The sequence below is a fragment of the Dermacentor albipictus genome, unplaced genomic scaffold, assembly GCF_038994185.2.
Source record: "Dermacentor albipictus isolate Rhodes 1998 colony unplaced genomic scaffold, USDA_Dalb.pri_finalv2 scaffold_56, whole genome shotgun sequence".
Lineage (NCBI taxonomy): Eukaryota > Metazoa > Arthropoda > Arachnida > Ixodida > Ixodidae > Dermacentor > Dermacentor albipictus.
The window spans coordinates 322,872-340,361 of NW_027225610.1; the positions used below are offsets into that span (position 1 = coordinate 322,872).

At 47.3% G+C, this 17,490-nt stretch overlaps 2 non-coding genes across 2 annotated transcripts; both read left to right on the forward strand.

Moving 5' to 3' along the window:
• Nucleotides 1-11,787: 11,787 nt before the first annotated feature.
• On the forward strand, nt 11,788-11,859 carry TRNAA-UGC (transfer RNA alanine (anticodon UGC)). Its single transcript has one exon. It is a non-coding gene; the product is annotated as a tRNA-Ala (tRNA).
• Nucleotides 11,860-13,079: 1,220 nt separating this feature from the next.
• TRNAA-UGC (transfer RNA alanine (anticodon UGC)) lies at nt 13,080-13,151 on the forward strand. The gene has a single exon. It is a non-coding gene; the product is annotated as a tRNA-Ala (tRNA).
• Nucleotides 13,152-17,490: the final 4,339 nt, after the last annotated feature.

Genomic DNA, 17,490 nt, shown 5'->3' on the forward strand with positions numbered 1-17,490 from the left:
TCATGCAAGGTGTAGGAAGACTGAAAAAGAAAAACTGCAAAGCTTGCCACTCACCTGAATGCCTGCTTCTTCAGTTACTCCGGATATCGTGTAATATTACCCCGCTGCTTCCTGTAATGCCTTCCGAGATTAGGTAAATAAATAACTGCAGATTTTAGATGCATCCTACCTTTCTCCTTCACGAAACTGCGCCTTCCACCTTTCGGATCTCCGTAGAATTCATCCGGTAGGCGGGTTATGTCGGCAGCTACCGTAGGCTACGTTAATTATTTTTTGTATTCCTTAGGGCAAAAAGAGGTTTGCTGTAACAATAGCGTGTCTACTGTGTTTCCCTCTTTCCCCACGCACGTCACTCAGCCTGCACCGCCACCACCGCAGCGCCGGACCGTGGCCGTGTATCGACCGCCACCCAGTCCGCCGCCGCAGCGGGAGGTGTACGCCTTGAGGACGGTCACCGTCGCAACCGTGCAGCCCGCGGAGGAACCGGGACTGTCACGCGTGGCAACGTGTACGCTGCGACAAGTTGCCGTCGTGCACTGACGTCACGCGACGCGCTCGAAGCTCACTTGCGATGGACTTTTGGGATGGACTTTTGCGATGGATTAGTTCTCGCGGACGCTCCACCTCGTGTACATGCTCTCGGTGTGGGATCATGCACGCTAGGTGACGAGGTGTCGAAAAAAATGAAATCGAAAGAAATGAAAGAAAAGAAATGAAGCCGTCTAACTGTCACAGACAGATACGTTCAGTTTTAAACACAAGATCACTTACCGTCACTACAAAAATAAGGAACAAATAGGCTAACATTTTCATAGCCTGGTTGTGTATGAAAAGGCTTTTCATGAATTGGCTGCAGTAGGACTACAGCTTTCCGAAATCACAAAATGAATGGTTACCGAATGCAGATCAGAAGTTGTGTAAAAAAAAAAAGAAAAAGCTTCTGAAGAACTTGTGTGTGTCGCAGACACATGTTCGAAGTCCCGTTGTTAGGACAGCGCCATTGGTTGTAGCGTAGAATATGAAACTGCTACATTACTATGCGGGCTGCCAAAAACACTAAATGATAAGCTAAAAGAAAAATTGCAGGTTGTCATGCAGGCTTCCGCCACAAAATCGGACATGAACGTTGCATCACCCATATTGTTTCTGGAGTGCTTCTAAAGTGTCTGTCGTTGTTTAAGTTAGAATTGGTGCATGTAACGCGACATATTTTTACGCTCATGTGGCCACGTACGCCAAAGATTGGAATGAACTTCCTTCTCACATTGTTTTCATTAATAACATTGATAATTTTCGAAAAGCGCCAGCTAACACTGTATAATAGGAAACATTTTTACGAACTACTGTTGGTGTTTTCCTTTTTCCTTGTTTAATATTACTTTTATGTCATGTTCTATTACTGTATCTATCATACTTCCAGCTAACATTGTATAATGAGCAAATATTGTATATAAGCTCGTAATTTATTTCCTTTTTAGTTGTTGTATAACCCACTCCCCTCTCTAATGTCGAAAGGCCCTGAGGGTAAATAAATAAATAAATAAGTTGTCATCTGCGGTATTATTTGCTTTGAACACATATACACATATACACAGGTATTAGGAAAGGGAAAGCGAGGAGCAGGCTGGCAACTGCCACCGGAAGGGGCACAACGCCTGCCTAATCTTCTCAAGGGAGGTGACAGCAACACAGAAATAGAAGATAGGAAGGAGGGGAGGAAAAAGGAAAGAGGAAAGGAGAGCAACAGGACACTGCAACAGGACAAATCTAAAGACTAAAGTAGAACTCTGCAGCCGGAATTAAAGTGACGCCGCGTCGAACAGCCTCCACAATTATCAACCACATCCATGGCTAGTTCGCTATGCGGCTAATTGTGTTCTCCACGATGAGACGCCAAGTAAAGCTGCACGTAATCACCGTTTCACCGTTAGTCGGTTCATAATATACACTATAAGGTGTTTTAACCCGCCAACTCCCATCTTCGAAGGAAGAAGCGTTAGGGTACAGTACTGATCACACGCAGTAGGGCCGGTCACTGAAGGTCACGCTACTACATAATGTTCAATGTTCATGCTACAAACGTGAACCTAATTTAGTTCTATGAAGGTTAGTTGGGCGCGATGGGCCTGATCACGTTTAGATGCACAGCCACTGGGGTATAAACATTCCTCGAGTGTCGCACACCTCAGGCCAAGGAGATGATAGTTTCTCACTAGCGACATGCGCTGCGCACTGAAAGCGGGACACTCAAATATAAGGTGCTGAAGTGTCTCGTAGCAGCCACAAGACGTACACAATGGCCTTTCCGCACGCCCTTGTCTGTATAAACGTTCGTGCACGTTCACGCAACCAACCCTTAGCTTGAGCACTTGTGCTCAAGCGCGACGAGGCAAGCCTCGACCATGAACACGGGGCGGGAACGTTCCATTTGCGACGCGCTGATCTGGATGCTGCTTGAGTAGGTGGCGACGAATCAGCAGACGAGCGTCATCAAGCTTGCACAAAATTTCTGGGCAGTCACAGTTGTTATGAACGCAACTTGAAGCGAGCCGATCAGCCTCTTCATTTCCGGTGATTCCTACGTGTGAAGGTATCCATTGAGCAACGAGAGATACCCCACGTGATGTAATTTTGCTCGCAGAGTCATTAATGCTGCGCACAAGTGGACAATCAAGCTCACTGCGTTGTAACCTGCTAAGGGCAGCACGGCAGTCCGTAAAGATGACAACCTCCGATGTAATTAACTCCTCTAGCACGTATTTCAATGCAACATTAATCGCTGCTAGTTCCGCAGTTGTTGACGAAGTTGGATGAGGTATTTGAAAGATACGACGTACTTGAGTTAAAGGGCAGTAAAAGGCTGCAGAGGCGCCTTGACCGTCGTTGTGTACAGATGCATCTGTGAAAACTTGAAGATAATCTGGAAACTTTTCGAACAAGTGAGATTGAGCCAATTGGAATATTGCCGAAACAGCCATATCAGACTTTTTGTGCATGTCAGGGATTGTGAGGAAAATGGGGAATACGTGTTTCGTGATACCTTTTGGAGGCGGAGACGTATCTGAAGCAGCATGTTCAGAAATGGTAGTGATATGCATAAATAATGCCGCCATTTTTCCCATGCGAGATAATGGGCGGTGAATCAGACGATCAAGGAGCGATTGACCATTCGATGTGCGGTACAGACGCTCAATGTGATACAGAGCTCTCTGATCTGCTTGCAGCCTCAGGGGTAACTGATGCGCTTCAGTAAGTAATGCAATAGATTGCGCCTCACGAGGTAATCCAAGCATTAGTCGAAGGGCAACGCGATGATATCGCTCCAGTTGGGCCATCAAACTAGGTGGTATGTTCAAAACTGGTAATGCGTACAGCATGCCTGAGAGTACAGATGACTGGTACACCTGAAGAGCCGTTGTTTGGTCGCAACCAGCACCTCGAGCAGTCAAGGCGGCCACATACTTAAGAAGGGAGTGCGATTTGCATCGTACAGATTTAACGGCAGGACGCCAAGAGATGCGATCATCCACAATTAACCCCAAATAACGGTGTTGTCGCACCCAGTTTATAGGCGTTTCGTCAAGATACAGTCGGCTCATTGTTCGACGAGCGCGTTGTTTAGGGTGATATGCTATTGCAGCCGACTTAGCAGGTGATATGAGCAGGCCAACTTCACCCAAGTACTCCGCAGTAGCGTTGAGAGCTCTTTGCAAGCTTGCACGAAGCCGCGGACCAAGGTGCGAAGGGCCGCTTATCCACAGAGCAATGTCATCTGCGTAGACAGCTATGCTCACAGGGAAATCAGTGTCTCGAGGCAAACGACTTGGAAGCGCGGCGAGTACCGCGTTAAACAAAAGCGGTGATAATACGCTGCCCTGTGGAACACCGCACTTCACATTTCGGTATTCACTGGTTACTCCTCCGACACGTACTTTCATCCGGCGCTTTGATAGAAAATTATGCACAAACTGGAGTAGACGACCCGAAATTCCCGCGGTTGCAAGTGCGAAAATAATCGCCTTATGCGGAACTGAATCGAAAGCTTGCTGTATGTCTAGGCAGAGCATGTAGGCGGAATGCTTGTTTTCTTTAGCAAATTCGAGTGCTGAGACAAGGTCTGATATGCTGTCCAGAGCCGAACGGCGGCGACGAAAGCCACTCATGACATCAGGGAAAAAATTCAGCTCCTCTAGCCTGACATCTAAGCGAAACAAGAGCATTCGCTCCATTAACTTGATGATGTTTGAAGTTAGGGATATTGGTCGGTGGGACTTGAGGTGTCTTGCCGGACGCCCGGGCTTTAAAATTGGTATTACAACGGACGATTTCCACTCAGCAGGGATTACACCGGTTCTCCATACTTCATTATACTCGTCCAATATACGGTCATGGAAACTCTTATCAACGTTCCGCAATGCTTGGTACGTCACACCATCTGCGCCTAGAGCAGTGCGGCGTTTGGAGAGGCTCAGCGCTTGTCGCAGCTCCTCAAGAGTGAAATCTGCCTCGTCCATCTGGCAAGCTGGACCGTAGGAAGCGGTTACGGTGCTGTGACTTGTCAAACAAGGAATGTCGTTAATTGTGGTGTCTCTGGATGCAGGAGAGACGAAAATGTCTGCAAATGCCTCTGCTATTACTTTTGGTGACTGGCCAGTCGCTATGCTCAATGTAGCCGTAGGATTCTTGCAGATTTCAGCAGTACGGAGATCCTTCAGTATGCGCCATACATTTCCAAAACCACTTCCAGTATGCAACGAACTACACAAACCTTCCCAGCTCTTGCGACGAAGCTGTTTTGTATGCCGCCGTATGGCTGCATCGAGGCGATTGTATACAGTCCAGTCGGTGCGTCGTTTAGAGCGCTGTGCCCGTCTATAAGCGCGCCGTCGACATGCGCGGAGCCGCAAAAGCTTTAGTTCGGGGTTTGGCTTGCCGATATTCCGTCTTCGTTGTACTGTAACTTTTTGTAAGCACTCACTCATAAATTTAAATACGGAGAACAGTAACAAGAATTTAACAGCCGGTTGTCGCGATATATTTGGTAGGTTTGCATATTCGAAAATACCGAATTGTTCATTTTCGAATACAGATTGAAATAGATAGTGTCTAATATTCGATTCATATTCGAAACTTCGAATATTCGCCTGCCTCTACTCATAATATATTGGCTCGCTACGCTCCCGCCATAACTGCGACTGTCGCACGGAGGAGCAGCCAGAAGAAAGGCACGCAGCTTTCGTCATCATCATCATCATCATTATTATTATTATTATTATTATTATTATTATTATTATTATTATTATTATTATTATTATTATTATTATTATTATTATTATTATTATTATTATTATTATTATTATTATTATTATTTCAAAGCATACGCCTTCTAGTTCTTGGGTACGCCTCCGTGGTTTGGGGTGGCACTTGAAGGTCAAATTGTGAACTTCTCGAAAATGTGCAAAAAAAGTTCACATCTGTATTTAAACACTGATTCTGTCAAAAGCCTTCCATCTCCATAGAGCTAACACAGGCATCCATGTTACGTACCCTCACCTGTAGACGCTACAGATCGGACGTCCTTTTATGCGAAGCATATTACGAGGGCTCAACCCAGCTCCTCAGGCGCGGCGGTGACCATGAAATCACGTGACACCGTGACGTCACGACAGAGGAGAAGTGGCTTTGGCTCAACTCTTGCAAGACGGGCTGGGTGGGAATCGAACCAGGGTCTCCGGAGTGTGGGACGGAGACGCTACCACTGAGCCACGAGTACAACGCTTCAGAGCGGTACAAAAGCGCCTCTAGTGAATGCGGTGTTGCCTTAGAAACGCGCTGTTTCTAAGGCGTGCGTCTCTTGCTCAGGCGCACATTTCGTTGCCGCGCCGAACGCTGCTTTGCTCGACGCTCACCGCGTCCAATGCGGGGCGCGTAGTCGCTGCCCTGTAGCCCATTGTCTTACACCCCTTGGCGGGTCGACGGGAACGCTGTCGCGTTCCACTCTTGAAGGCGAAGAAGTAATGCATGAGTTGTTTCTTCGTCTAGCCGAACCAAATATAGCCAAGCAACAGCAGTTCACCAGGCTAAACAGTGGTTCAACAACTAAAATAAAGGCTAGTATGCTTCGCATCCTAGGCTTAACCTTACCTAAGCCACAGCCATTTTTTTTTTTCACAAATTAATACATAGAAAAATCTGCTGCCCGCACTTGGTGTCTAATGTGAGTTTTTACATTCCGCAAAAAAGGCACAAGGAAACAGCGCGCCACTCAGCCTTCAGATTCTTGGGACCCTCTATCTTGAGTGGATGCGACATATAACGCCCATTCAGAGTACCTGGAGATCTTGATGCCTAATTGTAATGTTTTCCTGAAAGTAGTTTCAGAGGAATTTCGATAACTGAACAAGAACTCTCATGTCTATTGTGTGTTCCGTCATTCTGTAATCCTTTTTTCTGTTTCTCCACTGTTGCTTTGTATTGTCTTCGTGTACATATTTTATGTTCTGTTAAGATCTGTGTTCGCGAAATTATTATTCTTTTTTTTATGTGCGCGCGCGTTTGTATGTACGTGCGTGAGTCTGCATTGTTCTTCCTGTGCATTGTTTTGCCGAGTGCGCCAGCACCATGACCCTTGAGATTGTTTCTTGGCACTTTAATAAACACTTTTGATTGACTGATTGAGTGATTTATTGACTGATTATTATTATTATTAGTAGTAGTAGTAGTAGTAGTAGTAGTAGTAGTGTTAGTAGTAGTAGTAGTAGTAGTAATAGTAGTAGTAGTAGTAGTAGTAGTAGTAGTAGTAGTAGTCGTAGTAGTAGTATTACCACTACTACTATTACTACTACTACTAATTACGTGCGCCAACATCAAGGCCACCAAGTTGTCTCTGCGCACGTTATTTGATTGATTGATTGATTGATTGATTGATTGATTGATTGATTGATTGATTGATTGATTGATTGATTGATTGATTGATTGATTGATTGATTGATTGATTGATTGCAATGTCATAATAACTATAGGCTTATTCCTACATGATGTAAGCAAGTCCTGCTATGTGTCATGACGTCACGATAACGTCGATGACGCCATGCCTTGTATTTTGAAACCAATTTTCGTACCTATTTAACATGTATTTCAACATATCTCCATTTTCATGTTTCTCAGTGTAATCTTTTTAGGTTCGATGAGCTAGTACAAATTTTGCGCATGTTTCAATACTTGCTTATACAGGGTGTCCCAGCTAAACCCAGCCATAGTTTAAAGATATGCCGACGCGACCAAATGCATGTTGCTGACTGTTGTATGGAGCAATCAAAATTAAATTATGGGGCTTTACGTGCCAAAAATCACTTTCTGATTATGAGGCACGCCGTAATGGAGGACTCCGGAAATTTTGACCACGTGGGGTTCTTTAACGTGCAGCTAAATCTAAGTACACGGGTGTTTTCACATTTTCCCCCATCGAAATGCGGCCGCCGTGGCCGAGATTCGATCCCGCGACCTCGTGCTCAGCAGCCCAACACCATAGCCACTGAGAAATCCCGGCGGGTGTGGATGGAGTAATTGTCGCACTATTAGTTGTAGTTTGCTTAATTGCATAATTAGTCAAGTTTAAATAGCCAACTTCTGAGGCAACAAAGTTAGGCAAAAAAAGTTTAATTAGGAAGTTGTAGAGCGGTTTGCAAAACGTCCTATTAAACAGTTTCTAACTTTCTATCTATTCGGTATTGGTGTTTTTCCGCTTACTGCAGATGCCCGCGAAATACAAAAAAAAATAGCACGTGACATGCCCGCTTGCGCGCCGTGATGGCCTTACTCCCAAACGTTCCGCGTACAGACAGGGAGGGAGAGAGAGAGATGCAAATGAGAGAAATGCAGGGAGGTTAACCAGAGTTAAAACCTCCGGTTTGCTACCCTGCACTAGGGGAAGGGAAAGGGGAAGTAAAGACGGAAAAAAGAGCGCGACAAAAATAAAAGTGTGAGAAAAAAAATATGAAATGGGACGGAATGGGGTCATTATAGACTTTCTCATAGGCCGCAGTTGTCACGTAAAAAGGTCAACAAAGCCTTGACCGACTTTCGCTGCGACGACAGTTCAGGTCGGCATTCCGAAACTGACTGTTCTGAAAGTGGCCTGTCGTCAAGGCGTGCCAACGCGGTCGCTAGTTCCGCGTACAAACGAACATAGCACCTACACTCTTAGGCAAAGTTACACCCTTTGGATAACGGCACGCGCGTTATCAGCATAGAACAGCTTACACCCTTTGGAGTGCCCCTTCTGATAACTGGAAAGCTCCGGGCTCGCAGCGTTGAAAAAAGGAAACGCATCAAGGCAGATAACGATTATCGTTGTGTGGCAGAAGGGGCAAGCCAAAGGGTGTAACTTTGCCTAAGAGTGTAGCAGGGTGCGCTGCCGCTTAAAGGGCGACAGGGCAGTGATGCAGGCGCTGCCTGTGCGATTACGCCACCGACATGCTTCCCTTGCGGCGGTTCATGATAGCGATAAGCAGACGCCGCGGCAGCATACGCGGCTAAATGCTACGTTCGTTTGTACGCGGAGCGTTTGGGAGCGATGAAATCACGGCGCGCAAGCGGACATGTCACGTGGCACTTTTTTTTTTTTATTTCACGGGCATCTGCAGTAAGCGGTAAAGCACTGATGCCTAATGGAAAGTTAGAAACTGTTTAACATGGATGTTTTGCAAACCGCTCTACAACTTTCTAACTGGATTTTTTGCCTCGTTGCCTCAGAAGTTGGCTCATTCATCTTGACCAATTATGCAATTTAGCAGAGTGAAAAAAAAAAAGAGTGTGGCTTACATCATGCAATAGTCAGCAACATGCATTCGCTCGCGTCGTCTTAGAGTGCATCGGCATATATTTAAACTCTGGCTAAAGTTAACTGGGACATCCTGTATAGGCAGAAGTGGGTCACCGTGCAATCTCTGCCTGATTATATACAGTGTGTTTCGCGTAACATGAACCAAGGATTTTAAGAAGGGGGTTAACCGCAGCTGGGTGAAACCAACGAAATAAGGTTTGCCGGCATGTGGCGCTTTTCAAAATACATATATTTTTTTTTGTATTACGCCTAGTTAGTGGGTAACTGAGTTCAATTATTCAAAAATTTTAATATTCCCTTTCAGGCGAAGCGCGTTTCCTTTCGTTGTATAGAGGGTTCAGAAACGAGTGATCCAATTTTTTTATGGCAACGTACAGTCGCGGACAGAATAAGATGGACCACGGGATCTCCGAAAACGTTCAATCCCCGAGCAGCCTGTAGCAGTAACCAGTAAAACTGCCCACGACAGCGCTGTTAGCATATTCTAGTCGAGGTCGAAAATGCAAATACCAGATTGCGTTGTGAGGTTGCGGAGATATTCAGCTTTTTCTTAGATTTCATGGTCCGTAATATTCTGTCCGCGACTGTACATGCTTCGTGGTGATCTTCTTGGCGTTTAAATAATAATATATGGGGTTTTACGTGCCAAAACCACTTTCTGATTATGAGGCACGCCGTAGTGGGGGACTCCGGAAATTTTGACTACCTGGGGTTCTTTAACGTGCACCTAAATCTAAGTACACGGGTGTTTTCGCATTTCGCCCCCATCGAAATGCGGCCGCCGTGGCCGGGATTCGATCCCGCGACCTTGTGCTCAGCAGCCTAACACCATAGCCACTGAGCAACCGCGGCGGGTTTGGCGTTTAAAGAAAGCCCTCGTAGTATGATCTAAAACCACGTGACTGCGTTCATGCGCTATCGCATTGCAGCGCTCTTCATACGTGCTTCGAGGCAATCGCTTTTCAGTTACGTCGGCGCTTCCTCTCCGTGCGCCACCGTCCGAGATGCTGACTCATTGTGAAGCCGATGGCCAGAGCCGGGCCCGCTCACTTCGCCGGGGTGAGCGCGAACGGTTATTTCGCACGAACCGCAATTGAGAGCGCAAGGGCGACAGCGCATGAGCGCAGTCACGTGGTCTTATTTCGCATTTCGCTGGCTTTCTTTAAACGCCGAAAAAAAAGTAGCCACGCAGCACGTATGCCTTGCCACAAAAAAAAAAAAGAAAACTGGATCGGTCGTTTCTGAATCCCCCTCCTCTGCAACGTAACGAAACGCATTTGGCCCAAACGCGAATATTCAAAAGTTTTCATATTCGATCTTATAGTTAATTGCCTAATTAAGTGGATTGTAAAGAAATACTCTAAGCAGCGCCACATGACAGCAAACCACACGTCCTTGGTTTCATTCAGCTACAGGTGACCATTTCTTTTTTTTTTCGTAATCCTTAGTTCAAGTTACGTGACACACACTGCAACCGCCAATCCGCTCGTTTCTCCGCGGTTGCATAGTGCATTGCGCGCGTACGCCTATAGCACGCGTAGCGTCGACGCACAGGTGCGACGTAAAATTGCGTAAAAGCGGTCGCATTGTGGCGACAGTAACAGCTTTGAGTGCGATCGACGGCGGTCAGACTAACGTGGATACAGAGTGCCTATTGTTACGGTATCCTATCTCGCTTTCCTCGCAGATCGCAGGAAGCCTGGCCGCAGCGGCGTGTTACGTCCCCCCTTTCTTTAAACCCGGACTCCACGTAGCTACACGTGTATGGGCTATAAAAAAATAACGCGTTCTAACTTTTTTAGTAATAAGGCGAGAGGTCAGCCCTGTCGTGAGCGCGCGACTTCAAAATCCCACGACGTGAAAACGGCGCAAATGAAACGAGCAGAAAGTATAAAGTGGAACAATAAAGGCTTGGAAATTGAGAGCAGCGGAACGGGAGGCTTATAGCATCCAAGGTATCAGGCTGTATAGAAGCATTAGGTCCGCAAATGGTAGGAGTATTGTAGGCTGTTTTTTACATGCTTATCGGCAGATAGTGAGCTTAATTTTTATTTTTTTGTAGATATTCGTTTCCTTTTCTTTTTCAGGCATGTGTTTTATTGTTTGCGTCCCTATCAGCACCCTTCATAGATGCTAGCGAAATGAGGGTGCTAGCACACGCCACTATAAGCCCATGCGACGAATGGCGGGCGTACGGGACGGCATGCTGTAAAAAGGCACTGCAGCGCTATTATGTCCTAAACTGTCTGCTCTCACACTCATATACTCAACTCTGCTGCCGCAAATTATCCCGTGTTCCTCATGGCATCGAGAATGCTTGTCATTGTCATTGCGCTTGCGATAGCTGAGCACAATTGCAGAGTGTTTTCCTCGAGTTGTCGGTCCTAAGTTAACCTTCATGTGTGTTGTTCTCTAATTTTCCGCCCTACAGGTGTATTCCGCTATCTTACCTTTTCAGTGATGTACCAGACGGCCCAGCTATCTACCCTTCCAAAGCTGTCTCCCTGTAAGAGACCCGGTTTGATCACTGCAGTGATATCAGTTGAAAAGAAACGCACATAGAAACGCGAGAGCGCCTTATCACGACACGGCCCACACTTAGGCGACATTGCGAAATAATAATAACATATGGGGTTTTACGTGCCAAAACCACTTTCTGATTATGAGGCACGCCGTAGTGGGGGACTCCGGAAATTTGCACCACCTGGGGTTCTTTAACGTGCACCTAAATCTAAGTACACGGGTGTTTTCGCATTTCGCCCCCATCGAAATGCGGCCGCCGTGGCCGGGATTCGATCCCGCGACCTCGTGCTCAGCAGCCCAACAGCATAGCCACTGAGCAACCACGGCGGGTGTACATTGCGAAATGCTGAACCGGTCGCTGTCCCCGCTCGCGTGCAGCTTCAGCGCGACGCGCACGCGCAAGAGCGTTTGTGCCGAGCGGGGGTGTAGCTCAGTGGTAGAGCGTTCGCTTTGCATGTGAAAGGCCCCGGGTTCGATCCCCGGCACCTCCATAGGAATTTTTTTAAATTTCTTTTCAGTAAATTTTTATTTAAGAGTAGCGTGTGTGTTCAGGAGAGCACGTTGTTGGGCGAGTCGGTCGTACATACTTAAAGAAGGGAATTGCGCTAAAAAAAGACACGGACGAGTATAAGGACATGGACGGGCGCAAACTCGCGACTGATTTTATTCGGAAAGAACATAACTATATATATACCTAGATTCTTATTCAATCATTGCCTAAGCGCACATGCCAAGAACATTTCCTCTTTCTTATACAAATTGATACTAGAATCGCTTACGCATTCATCACCTGACTTATCAATGTAAAAAGCCTCTGCGAGTTCACGTGCTACCTGGTAACGGTTCTTTCTGAATAAAATCAGTCGCGAGTTTGCGCCCGTCCATGTCCTTACTCGTCCGTGTCTTTTTTAGCGCAATTCCCTTCTTTAAGCATGTGTGTGTGTGTGTGTGTCGTTTAGAGGTGGCAGTCTATGTATGTATCTCTCTGAGTGTTAAAGAAATAACACGGAGAGGCGCCAAGTCACTACAGACAGGTAAAGCATCCTTTCAAAAAATTCTAATTTTCGTTTATTCATATCTTAATCACGAGAAGAGAAAATGAAAGCAACAATCTTTCTTTTTCTTTTTTTTTTCAAATTTCGCGTCTAAAGTGCAGCGCCAGTACGTCCGTGTGAGGTCCCTGATAACAAGGTATTTTCTCGTATTTGGGGCGCATTGGCTCAGTAAAACGGTTCCCCAAAGTCGGCAAGTTCAGTTTTTCGGCTCCTTAAGAACACAAGGTAGTTACACCTCTGCCTTTCACTCACGCCCTAATAGAGGCCACCGACATCTATGACGTCACGGATGGCTGGTGCGGGAATGGCGACGTCGCCATCTGTATTTAGTTTTTTGCGCATTTTTCCAGTTTATGAAGCCTCGCTTTCATGGAACGGTCGAGTTGTTTCGGTGATGTAGATGCAAAAGCAACAAGCGCAGTCTCACTTTTTCTTTTTCCTTTTAGCGTCCCGTGAACGTCTGCGTAGGCTTTTGAAATTTTTGCGTCTGTTTAACTACATGAAACCGTCCTACACCCGCTCCGTTTTAGACAGTAGTACGTTGTGAATGAAAGGAGTAAGGTAACTACGCCTTGGAAAACACATGCGTATGCCGGTGACGCTCTCCGCGTCGTCTAGGCGAAGGGGAAGCGTACGGACGTGTATGTGCACGTGCGGGGGGTGTAGCTCAGTGGTAGAGCGTTCGCTTTGCATGTGAAAGGCCCCGGGTTCGATCCCCGGCACCTCCAAGTTTTTTTTTTTTTTTCGTGAGCTCTTTCTTTTTTTTACGTTACGTTGTGTGTGAAAATGAAAACCATGTTCTTCATTCAAATTTATTTATAATTTTCGCTCATTGCTGTCCGTCGTCCGGTATGTCTACAGAGGTGCTGCTTGTAAGCTAGTCGTTCCCAGCGGTGATTTAGAAAGTTGGATTATGGGAATTCTTTGTGCGTGTTTTGTTTTATGCGAAGCATATTACTAGAGCTCAACCCAGCTCCTCAGGCGCGGCGGTGTCGCCTTCAATACCACGTGACACCGTGACGTCACGACAGAGGAAAAACGGGGCTCCAACTCGCGCCGTCGCTCGAGAGCTCAACCCAGCTCCTCAGGCGCGGCGGTGTCGCCTTCAATGACCTTTGACCCCATGCCATACCACGTGACACCGTGACGTCACGACAGAGGAATAACGGGGCTCCAACGCGCGCCGTCGCTCGCGGCGTCGCGGCGGTATTGGCCTCGAGCTCCACCACTGGAAAAGCTGGCGCCACCGTCGGCGTGACGTGCTAGGAGGGATCACGTGGACAAAGCGGCCGCGTCGGCTGCTTCGGGCGCGCCGAAGCGAGCTGAAAACGAGTTTAAATTCCCTCGTACGCTGCGGTCCTCATTTAGTGGCGAAATTTTCCCGCTTCGAGTGTCTCCTTTACAACGCTTGAAAGCACTACAATAGGTAGTGGCTGCCTTTGAAGGCGCGCAACATGGTAGGCTACTGCTCGGTGCCGCAGGGCCGAACGCACGTAACGGAGGCCGGTGTCAGGCTTATTCACACGTAGCCACAGGACAAGAAGCTGCGTGAAGCTTGGCTCGCGAAACATAAAACCGGCAAACAGTCATCGGCTACAACTCGGGTACGCAGCAAGCACAGACGCGAGGAAGATTTCTGCTACGGCACCCGGTCTGCGATGTTCTGAAAACGCGCACTGAGACGCTGGCCCGACTAATATCATGACGGTTTGGTCTGTGAACTTGTCGATGCTATAGATACTGGCAAGTTCAGTGGAGTGGAAAGGCAGCGGTAAGAAGCACATTTAAAAAAAGCATGGCATATGGTCATGTTTGTGTTATGAATTAATGCACTGGATTACAAAAAGGAGCAGCGGGAAATTGCATGCTGAGAACACCGATAAACATACAGTGCGACGCAACTCGAGAAATAGTATTGAAAGGTCGAAGAATTTAGAAGGAAAAAAAGATTGAATCGTCGCGACGGCACATCACAGTCCCTCTGGGCATCGAAGTCTCTACAATGAAATTATTTTTGAACAGCTCTGATAGCGCCCACGCAACAATGGTTGCTTGTACACTGTCAAATGCTCATATTCTGCGGCCTAAAGCTCATATCACGGTGCGAAAACGCGCGCGCGGAGAAAGCGACACAGTGCGCGGACAAGCATGCAGACGCGCAGTCGGTCGCTGCGAATCTGCGCGATCGCTGCGTTGAGGCTTCGTTCTATTACACTCCATTTAGTTATACAAACACTATAAGAACATATTTCACATAGTGTGCTGCCAGCGTTTACCTACCTTTCACGCAAGAAGCCGGTTCGGGAGACTCCATCGCGGCGACCGCGCGCAGTGGCGTTCACTGTACGTATTCGGTAAAGAGATAGCGTCTGTAAACGATTGTGTGCTTTCAGTTTGCCCAAGATTATTATTTAGACAGTAAGAAACTGCTATCGTTCCGAAAGTACTTACAGAAATGTCCGGGAGAACTCGCGCGTGGTGTTTCAGTGAGCGCTGACAGCAAAACCTATGAGGCGGGCGCCACGTGATCCCTCATACTACGCCAGCGAGGCGCTTCCGATAGATGGCGACTCCGTAACTCCTCGCCGCCAATATAAGCAGCTGCGCTTGTTTCTAGGTGGCATTGGCTCAACTCTTGCAAGATGGGCTGGGTGGGAATCGAACCAGGGTCTCCGGAGTGTGAGACGGAGACGCTATCACTGAGCCACGAGTACGATGCTTCAAAGCGGTACAAAAGCGCCTCTAGTGATTGCGCTGTTGCCTTAGAAACGAGCTGTTTCTAAGGCACAGGCGTGCGTCGCTTACTCAGACGCATATTTCGTTGCCGCGCTGAACGCTGCGTTGCTCGACGCTCACCGCGTCCAATGCGGGGCGCGTAGTCGCTGCGCCGTAGCCCATTGTCTTACACCCCTTGGCGGGTCGACGGGAATGCTGTCGCGTTCCACTCTTGAAGGCGAAGCAGAGTAACGCATGAGTTGTTTCTTCGTCTAGCCGAACCAAATATAGCCAAGCAACAGCAGTTCACCAGGCTAAACAGTGGTTCATCAACTAAAATAAAGGCTAGTATGCTTCGCATCCTGGGCTTAACCTTAGCTAAGCCACAGCCATTTTTTTCTCTCTCTCTCTCAGAAAGATAGGTAGGACATCAGGCAAAATAAGAACAAGAGCTTGGTGGCGCAACCCACCAACCCGTTTCAAAGGGGACGCTCATAGAATTCATTCACCCGTCCATCCACAATACAGGCACCGCGTGAAGGAAAGTAAATGGCCATCGTCACCTATTTAGGTCGTCAGGCCGCACTGTCGCAATATCGAAGGGTGTGGCGGCTTAGTCGAACAGATAAAATAAGAAATACGATATAGTAAATATGTTGAAAAAGTATATATATGAGAAAATGCGAGAACCTAAGAAACATGGTGCGGCTACAAAAATTGTCTGAACTTCCCTGAAGAGTTATCAATGTTGAAAGAAAAAGAAGGTGTGAGTTGTTTTAAAATCAGCCATGGACAGGGGTACTTTAAGTACACACATTTAAAGTTTCACCATATAACAGATTGATAGAAAGTCTAAAAATTATATTATGGGGTTGGGATTTTGTCCTAATTAATTACTACTCTCCACCTTGCGGATTTCCGCAAACCTATTGCGTCAAACTATTGCCTTTGCTTCGAGTTAAACTTGACTTCGCCCTGCCGTCTGCTAGCCGCCTGGTTTGCTCAGATGGTAGAGGGGCGGCTGCCCCGGAATTCGTCGCACCAGGACGAATTTTTCTTCAACTGCGAGGCTTTTCTTTCAAGGAACCCGTATGGTTTACCTTTGTAGCAATTGCTACGGATGGGTGGATGTATAATTTTCCATTAATTAATATTACGCGGTTTTTCATGCCCGAACCACCATCTGATTGTGAGGCGCGACCGTAGTGGGGGACTTCGGAATAATTTCGACAGCCTGGGGTTCTTCACCGTGCACCTAAATCTAAGTGCACGAGTTGGTTTCGCATTTCGCCCCCATCGAAATGCTGCCGCCGTGGCCACGGGATTCTATCCCCCGACATAGATTCGAGCCCAACAACGTAGCCACTAAGCAACCACGGCGGGTACAGCTTGAAAGACTCGGAACTGTGGAGTAGTTGTGGCGTAGACAGCTAAAACAATATTTTAGAAAACACGCAGATCGTACAGGTGCACAATGTACGGCAGTGGTTTCATATGTCGGTCGGGACCCGTTTTCCACGAAGACGCATCAAAGGTATGCGGCTTTTACCCGCGACTGTTTGATCGGTAAGTCAACGAGCCGACGTGGCGTATTTCATGCCATGCGGTATCAAACTGTCGTCCTCGTGCGTATCGTTCAACGGCGCATTACTCCGTCGATAACCGAGCTTTATTGGGTCTCTCCAAGATGCCAAGTGCCCGACACCGCAACCTCAGCTATATAGAGAGATATCGCTAGCGGTGCTCCACAGCAGCCGAAACCTCGGCACAGGCAATGCGATATGTGCGATACGTGAAACATGCCACTTATAAAATTACAGAGGCCGTTGTTGGCACAGCTGATTGCGCAGCGCTTGCGCGAGTCTAAAAAAGCGCAGTTTGCATCTCCAGTGATCTACGCTCACTCCGGTCTCCCCACGTTGCCAGCCCTTCGAGAAGAACACGAGTGGCGAGAGCCCTCCACGCTCAATCTCGTTCCAGGTAAGATTCCAGCTACAAGCCGAAATTATTTTCCGCTTGCTTAAGTGGAACGACCTTTCACATAAAATCGCAAAATATGCCGAACGGCGATTTAAAAAAAAAAAGGAAGTGCCTGGTTTTACGTGCGGACACCGCGATCTGATTGCGAGCCCCGCCGTAGTCGGGAAAGGAGCTCCGGATTCATTTTGATCGCTTACCTGGGGGTTCGTTAACGTGTACCTAGTCTTAAGTACGCGACTGCTTTTGTTCGCTTTCTTCTTTTTTTTTCACTTCGAACCCTACCGAAATGCGGCCGCCAGGGTCAGGATCGAAACCCAGGACCTCGAGCTCATACGCACAACACTACATGTAGTCGCCGAGCAACGGCGGGCA